The following is a 23,645-nucleotide window of genomic DNA, read 5'->3' as shown; positions in this document are numbered from 1 at the left end:
ACGGAAAGCAAAATTTACTCCCTAGCAACTTTTCCATTTATTTAAAAGACTCTTCCAGCAGAGAAAGTATTTCTTCACAGCAGTTATAATAACTGCCCCAGATCTGTGGAGTAATCTCATGGTGTACTCCATGGTTGTCCTGCCAATTTCCTTTTTAGCTAAACCACAAAATGATGGGATGCCAGCCATGAGAGAGCATAATATTCTGATGTTCAGCACTTACGTGTGGAGAATAACAACTGGTCCCTTAATTGATTAATTGCTCCTTTTTATGCTTGTAGGGAAAGGGTTGGGTTATAGATTCCTCCTGAACGGGGACAGGTAAGCGGAGCCCAGAACTTATAAATCACCCAAACCGCAGAGGTGTTCAGCAGCTGTTTGACTGTATGAATCCGTAGCACAGTAGAAGTTAATTGCATTGTTGTTAGCCACGTAATCAGAACAACACAGAAAGAGCTTCTTTATAGAAAACAAACTTATTTTGACAATGATAAATGCAGTTATTATTCATGACAGTCAATGACTGGATTCAAGTGATTGCCTTGATGCACCCTTGGACACTGGTGGGACATGGTGAGATAGCCTAAGGGTCAGTAGCACCAAGACCTCACTGAAGTGTGGCTATCCTGCGGCTGATGGTTTAAGGTCTACGGATGCAGCAGTCAACTCCGACTAGCCTACTGCCAGGCAGGGGTGCTGCATTTTTCACCGTGAGCAGCTGGAAATGCAAAAGATGAGGATGCAACCAGGAAGGGAGCTGAAGACAAGTTAACAGGTATGAAAATCTTCTCTTTAAAGCCTATCTACTGCCATGGGTCCTGCTTCCCTTCTCTCCTTTGCTCTCTACTTTCCAGTGGATCACTAAGAGAACAAATGAAAATAATGTTTAAACTGTGATTTGAGCCATGGCAGAAAAAAAAGTGACCAAAGTAGTGCTGGGAGCCCCTTGTCTAACAGAGCACTTAGCTGTTCTTTTGTTCACTTAGCTTAAAAGAGTAAAAAATATTTTTATTTATTTTAGAAAAACATCAAAGCAGTGTCCTCCCAATCCTGACTGTGGCCTCTAGGTGCTACAGTGATTACTACAATAACAGCTGCTTTTTGATCTGTCTGAGCCAATAATGCTGAATTTACTCCCTGATACAGGAGTCTAGCTTCTCTGGTCTTTCCTACTCTATCCTACCCAGCCATAGACTTGTGGCAGACAGATGAGTGAACTTTTGCCTTAAACATTTTTTGGTATATAAGGTGCAAGCAAACCGTAACCCCGAACAAGCTATCTGTTCCCGGCGGGAACAGGACTGAACTGCTGCGACCCCCGAAATGGTCTTCCTGCGACCATTCAGGACACACCAAGCCTGCGCTGAACCAGACCACGATCGGGCAGAGACTTTGGGACCTGGACTGTAAATTACTGCTGCTTAGCACAACTTCTATAAAACTTGCTTAGCATGAGTAGCTAAATTTGCTGAAGCCTTAGGTTGCACTCCCTAGTTCAGTGAGAAAGGGCCCCAGAGCTGGTGCAGGCAGGAAAGACAAGGGGGTTACCAGCAGTTTGCATTCCCGTGCTTAACGCTCCGGGAGGAAGGATGTCAAGGCATTGAAGTGAGGCCTGCTTGGGCGCCGGGACCCGGGGGAGCAGGACCTCCTCTCGCTGCTGAAACAATGCTGATTGGGGGGTCTGGGCTATCTCGGGGTCCAGATCATATTCCCTTTGTCTGGACCTTGGGAAATAACACCTACTATTGCTGCTGGGGAAGTAATAATTTGTCAGGGCTTTGAGAGATAAGGGCAGGACCCGAAGAATGAAAACGCATCTGTCAGCAGAAACCACAACAGTAAACAACCTACCTAGGGACCCAGTAAGGAGCAGGAGACCCCAGACCTAGATATTACTATTGGTCCAAACTACTGCATGAAGGGTGGAGAGCTTAGATTGGAAAGTATAATTGCCCAGGGATTTCTTTGTTCAGGGTCCCTCTTTGGAGGCACCCAGCCTGAGCTGTAATTCGAACGGAGTCAGCAGAACATCATCGGACTCGGAGTGGTGGTAGCTAGCTTATTCTCTCCTTTTCCAACTTTATCTTTTCCCCTTACCCTTTTTCCCCTCTTCCCTTCATCTCCCCTTCGCCTTTCCCCACCTTTTCTCCCCACTTCGTGGAAAATAAAGTTAAACGGTTGTACGATATTTGACCAGTTTTAGCATCTTAATGTCGTCCTTGGAATCGTAACGAAACCCCCCCGATATTGGATCGGGACAGACTAAAAGGCAGTCTCATCCCTGAACCTGTAGCTTGCAGTTTAAAGTCACGCAAAGATTCATTTCATTGCAAGTTCCAGGTCTCAGCAGGGAGCTGGAAGGGGGTGGCAGTTGCACTCAGGATTATTTAGTTGTTCCTTCATTTTATGGTATTGCAAATATTGTGCAGGAGGAGGAGAGTGAGGAGAATAAGCCAGCACTGAAATATAAACTCTCCTCTCTCTTCTTACCAGCACCAGTCCATCTGTTTCTGCCCCTAAGAAAGAGGTCAGCCCTGGACCACCTCTGAAGGTGGGCAGAGCAAGCCACGTTGGACCCAGGCCGTGAACTGGAGTTGTGATCCTTCCAAAGCACCTCAGGGACTTCCCTCCATTTTCAGCCAGAAAAATCTCACCCTAAGCCCCGAGCTGGTCTTCACTCCAGCTGGGACACTCAAGCAGGCACCTCCCCTTGCACATACCTAGTTTAGCGATTAAACCAGTGGTAGGTTTTTTACCAAAGCCAGTGCAAGTCTCAGCTTGAGGGTATAATGTCCTCCTGCTGGAGATGGTGAAGGAGCTGATGCACATACTGCGGACGTGAGCAGTACCTGCATGTAGGTCGTTCACGCACCCGCCGTTTTCTGCATCAACACAGTATGCAACAGAGCTGCGCAGCCCCTGGGGCAAACAAACACCCCCCAGGACAAAGCGGGGGGGGGGGGGTGTCAAAGACTGAGAGCCAACGCTCTCCCAGAGAATTTAGGCAAACACAGACAAGCAAACATTTCATGAAAGGAGACATGCAGTTTTTAACCTTATGGCTGTCTCTGCACACAGGGAATATTTATCAGCCCGGCCCTTATCGGGCGCACCCTGGCACAGGTTTCTCCTGGCACTCTGCACCAGCAGGACAACATGGTCCAGGCTCAGGAGAGAGGAGCTGCAGAGGCAGAGGGAGAAGTGACAGATGGCGAGAGGAGTTTGGCTCCATCTCTCACGCACTAACCCAGCACATAGGAAAATTAAAGTGCACTGCAAAAAGGCACATGAAAAAGGAGGAGTTTAAATTACCTCTTGCTTCCGCAAACAAGGAGAGAGAGGAGAGACAAACTGTGCCTCTCTCAAGTCTAATTCCTCCCTTGTATGCTTCCTGGGGCAATGCATTTACGTGCTTGCCTAATAGCTCAGTCTAGCTCCAGGTGAGCAGCCATTAGTTCTTAGGAAACTCTCTAGCAGTGATATGGAAAATGGGTAAAATTATTCAGTCATTAGGATTTTATGTATATATAAATATATTACACACACACACACACACACACACACACACACACACACACATCTATGTATGGAGGGATGCACACTCACATATAGGTGCAGCTTCATAAAAATTCATAGATCTAATGCCACTTTCTGTAGGGGGTGGAATAGAAAGAAAGAAGGGGGGAGTGTACAAATTTAATAAGCTCAGATATAATTGCCATGAGTAAATGCTAATGCATAGGGATGAACTTTTTTTTTTCACTTTATACATATTAATAGGCTCTCTCTTTGAGAAAGAATGACATCAGACATTGATAAATTTGACAGAAGTGAAAGGAAAAAATGGTAGCGCTATTAGGAACACTCCTGAGGTGGTATAGAGCAGTGTCTTTGATACATCAGCCTTCAGTCTCTGAGCTCATTCGTATGAACTCACGTGTATACCCAGAATTCAAATGAGCTTCTTTAGATGCTGACTTTTAGCAGCAGTCCCACCAGACGTGCTGGAATCAAACTCTCAGTTTCAGAGTGTGGTACAGTATAATTTCCTCAGTACAGTTTGTGCCTACTGACTCTCTCAGCAGATTAGAGAAAGAGGCAGTGTATAGCAGATCATTACAGAGCCACACAAGGCTGAAGGGTAAAAAAAAATCTTCAGCTGAACACACTGCTCCAAGTACAGACATCCTCCTATGCGGAGACATCCGTGCAGGGCTGTGTATTTAACAGTGCTAGAAAGAGAGGGAGGACAAATTGCTTGAAATGGATTCACTTAAAGGCAAACGAGGGCTAACCATTGATGTCTGAATACCTCAGTGATGTATGGCTGTTGATGCACTGCCACAACATGGATGTTCTTTATAAACCCCTCAAGAAACCACTGTGCAAACATTTCTACATACCAGCGAGGTGGGTGTTGTGCTGGGGACATCACACCAGTATTGAAACTGCCTGTGAATCTTCCAGTCTCTACCCTGTAGCACAGGACCTAGGATTTGCAGCGAGCCTAGGAATAAATAAAAGGCTGAAGTCATGCATCTTTTCCTCATTAGCCCATTGCTTTTAAGACCTAGACATAGGGGAGGCTGGATTTTTAATATGCAAGTTAATACTACTGACACACATTTCTGAGTAGCTTCAAACCAAAAGAAATAAATAAATAAATAGCAAGAGAAAAAAATTAATGAAAAAGGAATGCATGAAGAGAAGAGAGACGAGTAAATCTGTATGAGATGAAAAGGATATGAAAAGGAAGGAAAGCAAATAGGGAATGGAAAAAAGCAAAGATAATAAATTCTTAAGTAAGTGGTGGCCACAAAGGAATATAGCCTGGATAGATTGGTCTATTCAAAAGAATTCATTTGAAATCTTGTTTTACAAAAATTTGAGTTATTCACTGAGATTTCTTTAATTAAATAATGTCTTTTTTCAACAGAAAACAGAAAAAGCAAAATTCTTTAACAAAAAGTCAAATTTTTCAATAACCTGCTTCCTTCCTTTTTCCCACCAGCATGCAAGCACTCTCTTTACAGCGACAGAGACATAGAAATAGGATATAAATATAAAGCCTGCCAGGCTTCACAGAAGAAAATATATTTGGTTTCTTATTCAATTTTTTGACTGATTTCATAACAAAACCTTTAAAAATGTTTGGGTTTTTTTCTTTTAAAAAAACTGTCAAAATCCTCTTTTAGTAAGCAAATGTAGGGCATCATCTATATTTTTATGTAAATTTTTTTTCAGATGCCAGTCATAAGACTGCTGGCAAATTAATTTGCATGTATAGCCAAGATGATGACTGCTAGGAACAAACATTAGCTCTTATGCGCAAAAAACAAGCATTTCAGCCTGCTAAAGACAAACAGTTTTACCAGATTTACCTTATGTAAATCTCTCAATGACTACTATCACAGCATGCTTTGCAGTTAAAGATAATTAAAGTGATCATACTCCTGTTAACTATGGAGATATTGCACGTACTGTCAGAGTACCTGAAATAACAAAATAAAACTGGCAGAAGGGTTGAACAGAAATCTAAATCTGCAGTCTACTTGTTCCTAGCATTATGAGAAGCCTCATAATGTTATCCTATCATAAATGAAAAAAAAGGCAAGAGTTCTCCCATTTTCCAGAGCAGAGGCCTCAGATTAATAGAGCAACCATTTTCCTAATCTCTCGCTTCTTCTTCATAATTACATGGACCAGTTCCCCTCCTTTTCACCACAGCCTGAAGCAGCCCCCCTCCCAATAACATTTGTCTTTATGGAAACTATTCCAGCTGCTTACTTGTCCTCTAAACTGCTGTTAACTTAACACATTGTTTAGCTCCTCTGACAGCAGCTCACTGTCTGCAAGTGTATCCAAGATGGGATCTGGGTTTTTTCCTCATCCCATGTTTTCAGCCTCATCAGTTTCAACGTTTTCAACAAGCAGCCCTGTCTATAAAGCACAGTCCTTCTGAATGATGGCAGAAGTGCTCAGATACATATAAAAATGCACAGCTCAACAGAGAGGAAATAATGCTTTAAAAGCCCCTATTTCTACAAAACAAGGTGCTTCCCGTAACGGACAGAGGTGTTATATTTTACTGACAGTTACCACTTTTATTCTGAGCAAGCAATAATCTGAAAAAACAAATTATGCCCAAACATTTTACTCCTTCAGTGATCATCATTTTTCTCTTCCTGTGGATATATGTTTTCTGGATGTTTTCAATGGCTAAAAGCCAAGAAACTCATTTTATGCTTGACAATTTGATGCCAATCAGTGCTAATCTGTTTGGGAAAACATCTATAGCCCAAGCACAAAGAAAGTCAGATCAGTTCAGATTCATTGATAGTGACTTTCCATCTCCAAGTGCAACTAAGATATCTGTTACTTAGAATGAGCTCATTAACGAGACCCATGTGGAAGTTAGCTAGCTGGTTGTCAGTGGCTTTGCACCAAGAACTGACACAGCGTTGGTGCTTTTTGAGCCCTGGAAATTTAAAATCATTGCAAGTGGGACACCGTGGAGTTGGCAGACAAATTCTGGTTTTCACTATTTATATCTGTGTGGCGGACTGATAAATGAATTTTTTGCCTTAAACATTTCTTGGTGCATGGGGTGCAGGCAGGCCATAACCCCGAACAAGCCATCTGTCCCTGGCGGAAACAGGACTGGGCTGCTGCGACCCCTGAGATGGTCTCCCTGTGACCACCCAGGACACACCGAGCCTGCACTGAACGAGACCACAATCGGGCAGAGACTTTGGGATCTGGACTGTAAATTATTGTCCGTTTTTAGCACAACTTCTATAAAACCTGCTTGGCATGAGTGGCTAAATTTGCTGAAGCCTTAGGCCGCACTCCCTAGTACAGTGAGAAAGGGCCCAGAGCTGCTGCAGGCGGGAATGATAAGGGAGTTACCAGCAATTTGCATTCCTGTGCACTGCTGAAACAGTGCTAATTGCTGGAGTTATCACCTTCTTTGTCAGGACCTTGAGAGCTAATGGCTGGACCCAAGAATGGAGACACACCTGTCAGCAGAAAGGGTAACAGTAAACGGCCTACCTAGGGACAGTGATGAGACCCAATAAGGAGCAGGAGACCCCAGACCCAAATATTACTATTGGTCTGAACTACCACGTGAGGGGTGGGAAAACTTAATTCAAAAAAAGCTATAATTGCCGAGGGATTTCTTTGTTTGGCCCTCCCCCCCCCCCCCCCGGCCCTCGCTCCTCGCTCCTCGTCCCTCGTCGGAGGCACCCAGCTTGAGCTGTGATTCGAGCGGAGTCAGCGGAACATCATCGGCCTCGGAGTGGTGGTAGCTAGCTTCCTCTCTCCTTTTCCAACTTTTCTCTATCTTTTCCCCTTACCCTTGTTCCCTTTTTCCCTTCGCCTCCCCTTCGCCTCCCCCCCCCCCCACACACACACACGCCTTTTCTCCCCACTTCGTGGAAAATAAAGGTAAAAGGTTGTACGATATTTGACCGGTTTTAGCGTCTTAATCTCGTCCTTGGGATCGTAACGAAACCCTCCCGATATTGGATCGGGACAATCTGTCAGAATAATAGTCACTTATTAGCACAGATTTCCCACTTAGAAGATTGTAGGAGGCCTGCTCTGGGCCTACTAATATTTATTAAAAGTAAATTTTAAAAGCTTTATAAGGGAGGTACACATAGAGTCAGGCTTGCTTTGATTTTATGGCACTTGACTTTCCATTGGGAGGTCACTCCTCACCCCAAAGTTTTATACAGGCAATGATTAGGAGCAAAACCCACGTTCTACCATCCACAGATGTGAGAACCCTGAAAAACATATCTTTCCTTTAAACAGCAGTTGCATCTAGTCGGGGGAGGAACCAAAGCAAATACCCCAAACTCAGGGAAATCAAACTGCACAAGGCTTCCAAATCCTGCAGAGGCACTCTGAGAATGAATATTGATTTTACTTCATGCAAAATAAGGTTTATGCTATTGTTGCAAAATTCCTCCTTCGATATTTTCCTGTAGGCTTCGAGCCATATGTTTCTGTGTAATACAGCAAAGGCGCAATTAAATTCCCCTGTAACACTGTTCTGTTCACTTCAGTTCTCTCCAAGCAGACTCATTTCAGCGAAAAGATCCAAGGCATGGGCAGAGTGCAGGCACTTCTTTATCCAGCTCTTTATCCCAGGGCTTGATTTTGAGTCTGCTAGAGTTTGCTGAGGCATGTCTCAGCTCAGCTTGATAGATCTGTAGGGTGGTTATTCAAATGAGCTGTTGTTCCAGTCTTGTCTGGCTGACAGTATTTTTCTCCACTTTTTTTTTTATTCATTAAAAATAAGACCGCATGAGCCTCAGTGAAACCTGCCTGCAAAATAAAGGTCTGCATTAAAATTAAAGCCAGGTAAGAAAAACTATCTTCCTGACAAGCAGTCATTATTTGGAGGTGCATCTATCTCTCAGGGAACCAGTTACGTGCCAGAAACCAAGAAACAAACAGCAACATTAAGAGACCTTTATGGATGAAATTTAAGCACTAAAAAGACAGAATGCACCTCAGGAAAAGCTAGATTAGCTACCTTATCTCTGCCTGCTAGCACACATGCAATATTACAGCCCTTAATTATACAGACGTGTTTTCTCTCAAACAGAACATATCAGATGGTCTTCTAGATTTTTTGTTTAGCATATATTAACAATTTGTCACTTTAGTGTACGTCCATCATCTTAGTGACATAAAAGCCCTCTAGCCCTCTGTTCACCTGGTCTTTATAGTACGTTCTTTTACCTCAGTTACTTATTTTAATAATTTCATCAGTACGGATGTACAAAACATTCAACAAGACATTTTTCCAATAAAAGACAGATGCCCTTCTTTACCATAATTCATTATTTATTAACTCACAAGCTGTTTTTCATACAAATAAACTCACAATTCTATTAACAGTATTTTTAATGATGTTTCAGTTTCAGATTGCTTTATCATTATAGTTAATCCAAATTTCACTGAACTTTCCCATTAATTTCAAGAATCTGAAGGCTTGGTTCTTCATTTTCCAAGCAGCTGCCCACAAAGAACAATTCAGGAAAATCTGTATATTATTTATGCAATAAGATGTTTTAAAATAAAAAAAGAAAATATTTCTTTAACATCAAAATGCCTCTCTAACAAGCAAAATATCCTGTAGAGGTTTTCACTAATTAGAACACAATAAGTCAAAGAAACCTGCATGGTGAACGATGAATGGGGGCAGGGCATTTTCAGAAATTATTTTGTCGCACAGTACAAATGTGTTTCTTATGCAGATTTCAGCATTCCAAAATCGTAATACCGGGCAATCTGAAATCCCATTTGAAATGATAAGGCTAAGACTTAGAAGCGAGAGTGCTAGAAGAAAATGTTAGAAGAGTAAGCTTGTCTGTGGACTCTCTGGGCTGTGCAACACCTATCCCACACTTCTGAATGCGACGGGATCTTCAAGGAATTCTTGCTTAGGGAAGCTGTCTTTAAAGAAGAGACATAGCCAAGAAAAGCAAAGGCCGTGTAGAGTGACACTTCCTTCATTTCCTTTGGAACCCAGAGTATTTCTGGGTGCGGGAACCTTGGACTTCCATGCAGCAAAGGACTTAAGTCCATGAGGAGCTTCTGAAAATCCTACCCTATTTTAGTAAACCCATGATTCTGTCATAAATTTTTCAACCACAAGTCTCTCCTTTTGCTCCAACCTTATCATTTCTGTTTTGTTTGCATGTTGGGTAAGGATGTTATTTGATTTTAATGGTTTTGGAAAGAGTAAATGGGAGATAAAAAACAAGCATTTTAAGCACTGATTTTAGTTAGTATGTTGTATTAAGTTGGGACTACTGAGTACTAAGCTCATTGTACTGAACTCCATACTGAGAGACAGGCACAGTTACCCTGAGGGCATCACAGGAGGAGGGGTATGTATGCCTATTGAAATATTAAAAATAGTAAAATATTAATTATCTATAATTAATTATCTATTTTTTCTACAGGAGTGACTAACAGTTGACCCTATGGAAATTAGAAATTGAGAAGACTTATTACACAACTGATTTTATTTCCTTGACAGTACAAAGTTGCTCCCTATAGCTTGCTCTCAAACAATTTGTCCAGTAGTTTATCTTAAAAATATAACTTGGCATTCTTTCCTATCCTTTCAAATAAGAATCAAGTGAAAAGCTTCAAGCAAGAGAAAAATGTGAGATACCATATTTGTCTTATCAATATCAGAAACTCATCCTAATAAGCATTGCTCCCACTCCGACTCCACAGCTCTTCCTGCTTCCATAAAACAATTCTCAAGTTGCATATATTTCCATATTTGATCTGCATTTATATTAAAATCCTCCTGATTTTTATGGAAAGATTTACATGTTTTATCATCAGATAAATCCGTTATTATCTTGTACTGAAAGTTCATTCTTTAAAATGCAATAAATATTTAATCTGAACAAAAAAAGCAAAAGCTAACTTGGAAACTGAATTCTCAACTGTATTTGTGGTTTTTACTAAATAAAAATTTCCAATACCAAACAGCAAAAAATAACAAATACCAAATCTCTTTTGTAGCAACCAGAAAAGATACGGGGTTATTATCCTCAAGTATTACATTACTCATGCAGTGCTATATTGGATAGATGAGTAGTAGAAGAGACTGGCTGCTTGAGACAGAGTGCAAGAGTCAGGTGGATGGCAAGATGGGACCAAACAGACAGCAAACTTGCCTGTAACATTGGCAATAAGAAGTGATAAGCGAAATTCAGAATGTTTCCCAGGAGCTGTAAGGTGTTGAGAGGTTTTATTTATTTATGGTAAATCCTTTGGAATTGTAAATCTCGTAAGATATTGCGCAGCTGATCAGAGATTCTTCAAGAACAACATATCTCATATTCCATCAGCATGTCTCATCACATCTGCTTCCCAAGAAGTGGAGTGGTCTGAATGGACAGAGGTGTTAATAAGAGAATAGGGTGAAGAGAGGCGGAAAAAGAAGCTCTTCTCTCAGATATTGTGCAAACATGCAACAATAAAAAAGTGGAAAAGGAGTTTTGATAGATTTAAAGGGTGATAACTTTAGGAGTGGTTGGGTTTGTGTCTGAGGTAAATTTTACTGTGTTCAAGCGTAGCCCAGATCTACACTATTGTATATCCTCTGAAATATATGCTGCTAATGCTTCTAGTCTCACTCCTCCTGATCTTCCCAAGCAGTTTAGTCACACTGTAAAAAAGAAATGTCATCTTTATCTTATTTGGCTATCTCTCTTTTCATCTCTGCTGCATCTTGCAGTCCCCATCTCTGTGCTATCCGTCAGTGAGACAGGTTAGGGAAATACAGGACCACTAGTACTTACAACATTTGAAACTCCTGGATAAATCATTAGAGAACATGCTATAGGGAACAACTTTGCAGTGATAAGGAAATAAAAATCAATTTCATAATAGGTCTTCTCAATTTCTAATTTCCATAGGGTCAATCCTCAGCCATTCCTGTTGAAAACTGTACCCAAGAGGGAGGGAAGGAGAAAAATTGGCTGAGGTTCCCCTCTGAGAACATTTGACTTCTTCCTCCGCAGAAAGGGAATTAGCTCCCTATGCTCCATGGAGAATTGGTGGGGGGGATTAGTCTCCAACTCCATTAAATTTTCCCACAGCCACAGGGAACTATGTAACCTCTAGCTCTTCTCTAAATGATAGTTTCTTTGAAAAGCCTCCTGCTACACTTAAAATATAGGACAGGTGTTGCACAATATCAGCTACAGACCCACTCAGAGAAGCTGGAGACAGAGGTGAGGAGTAGTGCCACAGAGAATGAGAATTCCCTCATAACCAATACAAAGAACGGGTTTATCTCAGACTAAGATTATATGACAAAAATCATTCTTCTAACTGTTAGCATTAACATTTCAGAGAAGAGCTCAGACTGTCCTGTTTATCAACATTAAAAACTTGCACTCTGAATAAATCCATCCATCACACAGTAAAACGCTGAAGTTTAATATGGACATTTTTGTCATATAACACCACATCAAACAATCACCCTTTTATGTCTGCTATCTGTAGAACAAACAAACTTTATCCTGTCACAAGTTATGCCTGCTTCAGGAGTTTGCATTATGTGATACTCTCTTCTTGCTATTCCCATTTCAGAGTAAGCCGCTTTACCTCCTCCCACTCCATTGAAGTGGGGGAGGGGGGCGTAGCTAAAAGTAAGGGGTAGTAGGTGATGTTGTCAAAGTCGATGGACATGTTTGTGCATCACTCCTCATGAGAGTGGCTGCTAGAAATTCTTCCTTTCACAAGCGTCTTTGGCTGAAGTCACTGAACTCTGTGCTGAAGCGCCCAGGAGGAATTTGTTCCTTCATACTTACAAAGAAGGAAATGTTCCTTATTGATATCATTCATCAATTCAGTGATTTCACATAAGTAAAATGGTGGGCCTGAATCTCATTATCAGAGTAGCTTCTTTAAGCCTCTGTGTCAGAATAAAAGGGCATCAAACTATGTATGAATAATCACCATGGTTTCTGAAGTCCCTCTGTTCTCCTAATATAAATGGAGCATCAGTAGAAATGATTATCAGCTCATATAGCTCTAAGGTTCAAAACCTCAGCAGACGTGAATTGGTATCACTCTAGTAAAAATCTCCATTTATGCCAGTTTGAGATCTGTCTTTAAGCTTTAGGAAACATTTATCTTATCATGTTCACCTGAAATCATGAGGAACTTACACTTAAGAATAAAAATTAATTTCAATGTCAAGCACAGGGCTCAGTTTTGTGTGAGCAATTAGATATGACAAAGCGCTTTTTTTTAATGCAGGATTACCTTTGACTTCTTCACAAAATGATACCGAACAAAACTCAGGGCTGACAAAGTCCCAACTAGTTTGTCTTAAAGAATATGCAAATATTTTTATCATTGGAAAAGGATAGTGTCTTGAGATAATATCAAAACTAACACAGTACCACTGCTATCACCATGCAAAGGACTCTATTTACAGTTGGAAAGATGAACTAGGCACATAAGAAAGGTAATCCGCAATCTAAAATTAAATAGGTTGTAGTCTGCAGTTAAATTAAAATCACACTTCAAATGCTAACATCTCTCCAGTTTTCAACTGTTCAGGAGTTATAGCTCTGAAACTCCTCCATGGTACAAAAATATAGCACAGCTTCTTGCAATTTCCTGGGATGCTGCACCTGCAATATATTCATACTAATTGCTCCAAACTCACACATACAGATGACAAAGGAAGCTGAATGGCAATTTGCCTTTTCATGCAAGGGAAGCATAATTGTTTTATAATATACTGTAAGTTTTTAACCTGCAAGTTAAGTATTCATGTAATTATTTAGGGAGAGATTGCACTTCTACTCTTTCCTCTGTACAAGGCGCAACCTGTCACTGTGCCATGCCAGGAGAAGCGTAGAAGAAACTCTCAAACTCAGGAATTCTCCTTCCCCTCATCACATCTCTCCCTTTCCCCTTTCCCAAATGCAATATGGCTTATAATGCACCCCCTCACCTACTTAGTACTATTATTTTCAGAAATGGATTATCTGAGCCAAATATTTTGTTGGGCAAATAAAGGAAGAGAAGGGGAAATACTGAATCCCATGCTTCCTACACAGGCAATTGAATTTCATGCAACTAAATCTCCTAAATCAGACCTTTCTGTAGGTAAGAGATTTTATTTCAGATCCTATCAGCAGAATGGCAGGCAAAGGAATAATTCTACAACAATATCAAAGGTATTTTGAGTTTTTAATGAGAGAACAACTTATCTCTCCAATGGTGGGCCCAGTAGGATCTATCAGTACTAACTTCTGAAAATCTCCTTTGGCTTGAAACACTGAAGCCTCTGTTTTTCAAAATCAAAGAACCAATTAAAAGTCTTACCTCTGGAGGTGTGTGCATGATTGATCCAAGAGTTGTAATTTGTTGTCTGCAGCAGACAGATTCATTAAATTTGTCTAAGGGAATTACATTAAAAATCATCAAATGTTATGAACCATGGCTAAAATTTTCAAAAGACATTAAGTAATTCAGGGGCCTAATTTCCATTTACACTTCTTAGATGGTAATTATGCTTTACCGAATTAAGTAATGCAACCCCTCACTCATACCCCTCATCCTACTTGGTACAATACTCAGATTTTCCATGAATAGGCACCTAAGTAAAGGCCCACAGAAAACTGCTGTGCAGGGTATGGACCAAGTGGCATAAAATAAATTTCAGCAGAAAATGACTGTGTTTACGCATGCCCGGAAAGGCAAAGTGTCTCTGCCTCAGAGCCATTAAATCTTTCTTGGAATTAGGCACCTAAAAAAGCTAGCCACTTGGATGATACGAAAGATTGGTTTTCCGTTTTTAAAGAATAATAGTGGTAAGTCAGAAGACCTGACAGTCTTGGAGTTAAGGCACTCCCTGAGACTTTGGGAGACAAGGTCAGACCATTCCTTCTGCCTGATTCATAGCCAGAGCTTGAGTTCAAACCAGCATCTGAGTTAGCATCCCGACACTTGGCTATTGTGTGCGGCAGGAAAAATCTCTCAGCAACACGACAGCTGCTCCTCTTTGTAGAAATAACCTAATATTTAGAGGGACTGGAGCCAGAGAGACTGACTTTCATCCCAGTGACTAGGAAAACTATCTGAGACATGAGTTCAAGTCCCCTTCTGATAGATATTGCTGCTCCACAGCAAAGGATTTGAACCTGGGTCTTCTACCTCTCTTCCAGCAGCTACTATTTATTTTAAATATGTTCTGACTATGCCAAGAGCATCAGGCTGCATAGGGAAGAGTCTTATTTTGGAGTTTTCAAGGCTTTAGAAAAAGGCAGTCCTTGAGGTAGGTCTCAATATTTAGGCAAGTTTGGACAGCAAAATCTTGAGCATATGCAGAGCTTAACATGCTAAACTAATAGTCAGGAGGTAAGTGACAGCTAAGGAGTAATTATGTCAATGGTACCTGAATGCTGGGACAAGGTGATATCTACATTGTGCAGTGGATTATGGTGAAAAAAGCTCCAAGCTGACTTTCAGAGTACATCCACAGAGTTCAGCACAGCACCATGCAGAGACACTAGCGTGGGGCTCAAAAGCAGGCTAGCCTTTTGGTATGGCAGAACATGCATTATTAAATTCAATCCCTGTTTCTCAGCAGAGCTAATTAGTTCAGGTGCAGCTCAACACTGCTATAATTATATTCCATCTGCTTCTAGAGCTAGCTAGTTTGGGTGCTGAAAGCTGGGAAATTTCTCTACAGTACCCCCTCATGGGAGGGCATGACACCAGTATGTCCCTGGGTGTGAAAGAGATGGATTGACACTTTGGTCCCTTTCATGATCTGAGCCTTAGCAGCCTAAATCCTGCTGACTTAAATCCTCTCAAGGGACAGATTTTTAAAGATATTTAAATGGCTAAAGTCCCAGGAAAGGCCCCAGTGTGATTTTTGAAAAATGCCTCATAAACACTGCGTGCTCATTAGGTGGTAAATGACTCCGTGCAGCAGCACACAAGTTAGAGCCCTGTGTCAGAAACCTGAGCTGATCTATCAGCGATACCAGCCTTCAGGCCTCAGCTGTTACTGGAATGTCGATTTGCTCAGGTTGGTTTTCCTGGCCAGTAATCTAGCATCTAAGTGCTAAGACTCATTTGGCTACGCAGAAAATATCAGCCCCAGTCCATTTCTCAAGAAACTGATAGTGAAGACTCAGATGAATGCTAATTTAGCATGCTGTATTTACTCCTCCTGAAAAGAAGCCTTGATCCAAAGACTATTGCAATGAATGGAGTCTCTCTCCCCGGTGTCAGTTCACATTGGATCAGGCCCTGAATTTCTGGCATGAAGCAATTAGTATGAAATAGATTAGGCAACAACTTCCTTTATTCAATTGTACAAGTTATTTCAAGATGAACTGATTGCACACATTTGTTTTGTACAGGCAGCTGAACCATCAATACTAACAACACTGGCATTAATCAGTGCACAATGATTTCCTCCCTCTTGCAGGTATTTTGCTTCATATCACTGTACAAAGGCTGTCAGGGACTGTCTGCAGCTCAGGAATCACTCCCGGTATAACACAGCAGTTTCACAGCACGTTTTTCCAGACACTGGCATCATCTGTATGCATTTGCCCTCCGAGCTTTCCAGCAGCACGGTAAAACAAGAACATTTTCAGCGACCACACGTTCCTATCCTATCTGCTGTGTTTAATCACATATCACTTTGCTAAATCCCCTTCAGCAGCACATATATATGCGTACGTGTGTGTGTGCACGTGCATGTACAGAGAGCAAGAACAAGAGTGGGAGCCCATACGTTCATCCCTTTGCTTTCCCGCCGGGCTCCGACACACTGTCCAGCCACAAAATGTTTCTGTGTGAAGCATGTGACAAAATGGCTGCAGCTTTTAATATATACGGCATATTTCAGCTCCACAGTCTGCAAATACCAGGACCCCCAGTGTCTTAGAGCCAGTACGCTTCACTTTCATGGGTTTTGTGCAAGTGCGAACGACACCCGAATCTAACGGCACGGTGCCTGCGTGAGCGGGTGTGCCATTGCCATTAATATTTTGACTCGCTGATCTTGCTGTTAGCCCTCGCTCTCTCAGCACTGAAAACAAGCCTCTGCTTGTTTCTGCTTTTCAGAAACACCAGTTAAGACCACTTAAACTGTTAGAGAGATTTCGACTGAAACCCAATCAGCTGTTGTTTAAGCAATATGTGGACACCATTTTATGTAAAGATTTTGGAAAGCAAGGAAGGGAGTTTGCTGCTGCAAGAATGGATGCAGACTGCCATCAAGAAAATGAGGCTTTCTGAAGGGCAGTAATTAACTATGTAGAGGTGGTGTGGACCAGGCAGAAGCGAGCATTTTGCCCATTTCAGTGCTGGGTTAGCAAAGCATCTCCTGCAGTGGCGTAGGCTGTTGTGCTTGCTTGTCCTTGTACTGGAGGGAGCAGGGAGGACTCGCAGCAGAGAGGCGTTTTGAGCCGCTATCACCACTCAGCTCCGTTATCTAAGGCGAGGAAGTTTGCACGAGTGACTCTACCCTTTCCAGTGCACACTCAAGTAAGTAAGTTAAAACCGCTGGCAATGAAAAATAACCTCCCTGGTTTCACAGAGGGATGATAGAAGAGACGTCACACAAGTCCTGAGGCTCAGCTAAGAGGCAGCAGCTAGCAGCTGAAAGACAGGACACGACTATGCATTAATTTGGACACAGACCTGTACATTAACACGGACACAGAACCAGTGGGTCAGGGAGCTCTCATGGCTAAAGCCCAGAGCTCAGGTGTGGGCTAAAAGACCCTCCTAGACCAAGTCATAGCCCATTCAGGAAGTCTCTGGTGAGTCTCACCGACCACAGTGGCCATGAATCACTGAAGCACCACAGGTAAATGAAGCTGATGCAAAAGAAATTTTCCAGAATTTGTCATTCTATTTTTCCTTGCCTTTTTCTCCTGGTTCGTTTTTCCTTTCTTTATCATTTTGTAACTTCTTATCTGTGCAAACAGAAAGTTTGCAATACCAACATATGCTATAAGTCCTAATTTCCAATTTTAACTGAACTTTTGTTTTCCATTCTCGTTAATAAGTTACAGATGACAATTTTTAATATTAATTGTCATCTTTTCTACTTCATAATTTATTTTTCTTGGAAATAATTTTTTTGACCTGCTCCAATCTTCTTTAATGCTTAGCCAAATATCTTAAGGCAGTGAGGGAAAAAACAAACAGCTGAACATCTGCTGAATAGGTTGCAAGGGTGAATAAGCTCTAATAGCTTCTAATGAGCTTCTAGAAATATATTGCATAAGGAGCAATGAATAAATCCCAATCCTTAAGCCCTTACTTATAAGACTATCTTGGTCAGTTATTTAATTCAGTTACAGATGGGAGTAAATTCAGATGCAGGATATGTTATGAGCTACATTTAAAATGTTCTACACTGACATGCCTCTCTTTACCTCAAGCAACCATTAATTGAGCTCAACACACATCTTGCTTTTATGCACTATTGGTGTAACTCACACCTGTAGCAGATAAGGGTGGAACAAGTCCTTCCCTGTGGCCATCAGTTTGGTGCACCACATGGCTATCAGCTAACACCGCATGGGTGAACTGAGCAGGCACACGTGGGAGCTCACCTGCAACCTGCACCCAAAGGCTGGGGGAATGCAGCTTAGCCCTGCCTCTGGATGTGGCCATTATAAGGGCAGGCTCCACAGTGAAGAAAACGTTGAGAAGCTGCATGGGTGCAGAAAGAAGTGTCACTACCATTCCTCAACCTACAGGCTGAAGTAGCAGCAAAGAAATTGAGGCAGTTTTGACCATGGACTTCAATTTCGCCTCTTCGGGTTGCTCTTGCTTTAGCCAAATATATCTATCTGCCATGCTCAGGCCTGCTATAAGTAAATGCAATGCCAGGTAAGTCAATAGAGTTTCATTCACTTACAGTAGAAGTGAATTTAGCCATAAATCAATAATGAAAAGCTAAATGTTCCCTGTATGCCCATTCTTGTAGCCATCCTTCATCTGAAGAGTTCAACCCCACTTAGAGAATCAATGTATTGATAGAAAGTAAACTGTGTTTTCAATAAAACTGAAGATGTGAGCAAATTCAGCATTGTATGATTATTAATTTCCAAAGTTAGCCACAAGCTTTTAGCAATTTCCATTAAATCTCCAAAGGAAATTGAAGAACTTGGGTAATTATCAAAAATGTTGTATTAAAATACTCCCCTCCATCCCTCTGCATGTGCAGAAGCAACATGGCATGTTAGCAGGACAAGCAAGGATATGCTGTTGACTGAAAATGATGATGCTTCACTGCCTCTTATTTCTGGGATAGCCCTAAGCTCATTCTGCCACCTTGTGTGATCAACATATATTACAGCACAATCTCATTTTCAGGTGCTTATTGCTCATTCCATTCCAGTACATCTCACCTATTATGCAGTGCTACTAGAAACCTGCAGTCTGTTAAATAATGTGGAGACAACAACTCATCTCCGATATTCTAATATGGATTGTCAGGATAAACCAAATTCAGTATTTCATTCACACTCCCCCCAAGAAAAGCCACTTAGCTTTAATAATTAAAGCAGTGAATTATTCTTGCCAGTTATATGAAAGAATGCACATTTCTATTACCTTATTGTTAGACTGTGATTCACCTGAATGTATAACTTACTTGAAATGATTTGCTAAATAATTCCTGGGAATACTTTTACCACACACCATCCATTCAGAGCAATTTGTTGGAGGAAAAAAAAAATCAGTTTTTCAAAACTTGAGCTGTGTGACTAGCCATTTGTGATCTTATGGCCTATTTCCCCTTTATAGAAATCATTTCTTCATGCTTTAGTCATGCTTATCCTGACTGGAAAACTGTGACTGTTATAAGAACATTTGGGCTTCAATGTAAAACGCCTATAGAAAGCAATTTCAAAGTTAAGTCTTTGAGAAAATTTCTCTACTGTTTTCTTAACATTCCCTATTCCTACAAGGCTTCCTGCTGCTATGTTCAGTCATGATAATGTGAAAAAAATCAAGAGAAGTGAAAACAGAATAAAAACCTTCAACAAAAACCCTGGTTAAAGCACTTTAGATAAAAACGTCTGATGTTTTCATTAACTGAATAAATTCAACTACATTGTTCTGGAGGATAGTATCCCTGAAGTTCCCCTACAAAAGCCTCGTGAATCTTTAGGCCAGCATATCGTGAGAGGCTCAGCAAGGGGTTCACACACCCGGGAAAGAATCCTGGTGCAATGCAGGAATCAATAACGCTACATGAAGTTGTCACCTACGGATGCCACATCCATTCACAATACCAGCCCCTGCCCACAATACCCTACAGGTATGCAAAACACACAACTGAGACACCAGCTGTGTACAGACAGGTTCCCCAAACAGTGGGGCATTTCACCCTGTTTACACAGAGGAGCTCAGCAGGTCCAGGTTTTATATGCTTCCGAGCCTGTGTGCACTGCTTTGCTGGTTAAGTTAAGGTGACAGAATGTAGGAAGCAAAGAAAACAATTATCAAAAGCTCCTTCTAAATCTTACAGACTCAGATCCTGACATCTATTATTCTCTTATGTTCTACAGATATGGAACTACATCTCTTATCTAAGACTTGAACTGCAGCCCAAACTTAATTAACCAGAACTGCAGTGCCCATAAGATCTATGCTAAAAATGTAGCATACGCAATCAAAGCAAAATTCATTCCTGTGTTGTAGTTTAAATGTCTTTCACACAGGGAAATAACTATACCCTAAAAGCTGATATTTTCACTTTATACTTATGGGATACAATTAATCTCAAAATATCTCATCATCACCTTAAATTGTGGTTGTGGTCAGAAAACTGTTTATGTTAACAGAGCACCTTTTTACTCAACATACATTCTGCAAGTAATCAAAACACAGGGCTGATCCCCAGTCCTTCCATGAGAAGAAGTAATTGAGGCAGAAAGATTAACACTGATTTTTATAAGCACCAGGTAAAATAGAACCAGCATGTATAAACGCACAAAAATACACAGTTTGGGAGTCAGAGAAGGCATTAATAAACTTGGAAGTTGGCAAATAATTTCAGTCCTCCCTCCTCCCCCCCCAAATTAACAACATTAATCTCAGAAAAATCTATTTCATTTCCCAACTTAGTTAAATATTTTGAGCTTTGTTTTAGAGGTTGGTCTGTTTACAAAGAATAAAAATAATTAAATAATTAAAAACTAAACAATATTTTTCCTCCAACTATATGTTTCAGCTTTACCCAAGGATGAAAATTATTCTAAAGTACTTTTTCCAATCACCTACTGATTAAAAAATACAACCATCAAAACATTATCAAAACACAGTTCTTATTTCAAAGGACTTTGGTTCAAGTTCCAAAAGCACAAAGCAGCCCTAAAAATGTGCATAATTAGCCTGGTATAACGGAGCATATGGTAAAGGGACCTGGAAAGTTTGAATCCCTCTACAGGCTCTTGCAGAGCCTTTGGCAAGTCACTTCATTTCCTTATATCTCTATTTCCCTATCTATTAAGTCAGGGCAATAATACCTACCTTCCCTGAAGAGGTGACAGTAATTAAGTCAATGTTTTGCATAGCACTTTCAAGATGCAAATCTCTACATTAAAGTTTTAAGTACTATTATTATTATCATCATTATCACTGATTATCATTAAGCTAAAGCTATTCTTTAACACGTATGTTCTCTTCTTGTTCTGAGAAATATATTCAACTGCCATTGTAAGCTAATTATACCATCTATTCTTAAGTATAGGAGTACAAAAGCATACCTTCTGCTGCCTTTGCAGTCTGCTCTCTCTTTCAAACACTCTTTGTGTAAAGGAAAGTATATTCTTAACTAATGCCTTAAGGAAGTTTGCACAATATTGCCAAATTAGCTAGGTGCAATTAGTATCTCAAGTTTCTCTGTAATCCCAGGGAAAATAGCAGTAGCCATGAAAGCAGTTAATAACGATGACTTTGTAAAATAAAACTGGAGGCTAATACTGAAAGGGCTGTCAAAGAGCAAAAGGCTGCTTTTCAAATAACCTTTAAATCCTCTGCGACTCCTGTGGAGGATGAGAGGGAACATGAGTGACAAAAAGGCTTTTCCAGTTCACCACATTTTGCCAGGTCAAAGAAACATTTGTAATGAATAAATAAATAGATAATTCATCCCACAGCTGTTTTGGCATCTTTTTCTGAAATGAACACAGGTATGAAGCAGGTCTGTGAAACTGGACGGATTTCAGGGACATGTAAAACGGTAGGAGAACTGAGCCTGGAGAGCCTGAGCTGCTCAGTAGGCAGGGCAGAAAGGAGCAGAAACCTGCCCTCTGAGCTTCAAATGCAACGTGCACCCATGGACCATATGGCTTTAAAATGATGATGTCAAAACTAGTGTTTCCTAAAATCAGCCTGACTCCGTTTCTTCTGGTATTGCTCACAAGAATGTTTGTCCGCGGGATGCTCTTCTGCCACCCTGTCTGCCCACCGATGCAGTCAGCTGGGAAGCTTGACGTGTACGCGGTTCCAGCTGTCTGCACACAAAAATGACCAACACTCAGTGCATTTCAAAGTGTACCTGTGACAGAAATAGACACACACACACACACACACACACACACACACACACAGAGAGAGAATAAAGAGATGGTATGCCACATTTGGGCATGCAGCCATGGAGAAAACTAATCCTTTGCCTGTGTGTGTTTGTGTGTTATGGCAATGCATTAGCTTAAATAAAAATAGTAATTTTTTAATAGGCATTGAAATTTGACAGCTGTCAGCCTCCAAATAACCTCTTCAAGATTAAATGTTTTGTAACAACACAGTATATTGCATTTACGTAATCTTTCTGTCTAAGGATCTCAACACAGAAATGTTTCTAGAATGTAAATATTATTTTGTTTTGAAGGAAACTGAAACTAGGAGGCTCAATCTGCAACTAGTCTTACTTGGTGGGATGGGTCACACAACAGCCAAGGGTTTCGGTCCTGGCATTTTACAGATACAATTGTTGGAAGAGCTCTGCAGCTCCATCCTCCTCCACATGCCAGGTAGTTTTGTGCTATAGGCAAGGCTATCTGCTGTGGCCCAGGGCTCATCTGTACCAGATGTGAGACAGATGTGGCTGCAAGGCTCACATCAACCCAGGAAGGCACTTCCAAGTTGGTAATCTAGACACAGCCGAAGTGGCTTGCTGTTGGTAACACAAGGAGGACAGTAAGGAAGGACTAGTCCTGAAAACACCTTTCTCTTAATTAATGTAACCCCCTGCTTTCCCCGTGGGGGAGGACATTCAATTGATGTTTACTTAACTTTACTGGAAAAAAAGGTTAATGACATTTATCTGAAGGAAGAGCAGGGGCAAAACACTTGCCTAATTTAAGAAGGGGTTGAAAAATGAATGGATTAAATGACATTACTACCTGAGATAATGGGGGGAAAGTCATAAAATACACACATATACATACGCAGTTGTTCATCCTCTCTTTGCCTTTCTTTAGATTCTGCAGGAAAGGGACAGCTATCCTGAGGTGCGGTGGAAGAGACTGTTGATATGTATAACTTTTTATAATAACAACAACAGCCAGAAAAAGAAACAGCGGACTGCAAGAAGGGAATACTCTATAAATGGCACCTGCACAGCCATTCAGTGCCAGTGGGTTTACTAGTAAGTCAGTATGGCTGCTTTTTTGACTTCTACACGAGGCTTTTTTTCCTCTCGTTATAACATAGCTTTCCGGAAGCAGCCTAATTCTTCCTACATAAGAAGTCCAAAGAAATGCTTAGAAACACTATTTCTATGTTTCAGAAGGCTTTAAACTACCTTTTCTTCTTTGTCTAGTATATTTAATGTGTATTTAAGCATAACTACACAATTTAAAAGGATAACAAAAGGGTTAGACTACTTAATAACCTCTTAGATGGTATCCTTTCTTTAAAACTGAGACCACCAAATTTTGCTAGCTAGAAAGTTGTATACTTGTGGCTATCAATTCAATCAATCTACTGGCAAGCTGTAAAATATAATTTATTTTATAATATCAATGAATGCCTTATCATATAACATTAAAATATCTATCACAGCACTTAAATACCATGTATTTCCA

General features: G+C 40.8%; 1 long non-coding RNA gene across 1 annotated transcript in view; it reads right to left on the bottom strand.

The window, feature by feature from the left end:
- Window positions 1-23,645, bottom strand: part of LOC112979331 (uncharacterized) — a 77,402-nt gene that overhangs the window by 19,324 nt on the left and 34,433 nt on the right. The window contains exon 2 of the long non-coding RNA XR_003258147.2: window positions 4,404-4,507. This is a non-coding gene — a long non-coding RNA (uncharacterized LOC112979331). The remainder of the gene's footprint in view (window positions 1-4,403; window positions 4,508-23,645) is intronic.

The sequence above is a fragment of the Dromaius novaehollandiae genome, chromosome 3, assembly GCF_036370855.1.
Source record: "Dromaius novaehollandiae isolate bDroNov1 chromosome 3, bDroNov1.hap1, whole genome shotgun sequence".
Taxonomy (NCBI): Eukaryota; Metazoa; Chordata; class Aves; order Casuariiformes; family Dromaiidae; genus Dromaius; species Dromaius novaehollandiae.
Note: the sequence above shows the minus strand (reverse complement) of the source record. Positions and strands in the feature narration are given on the sequence as shown.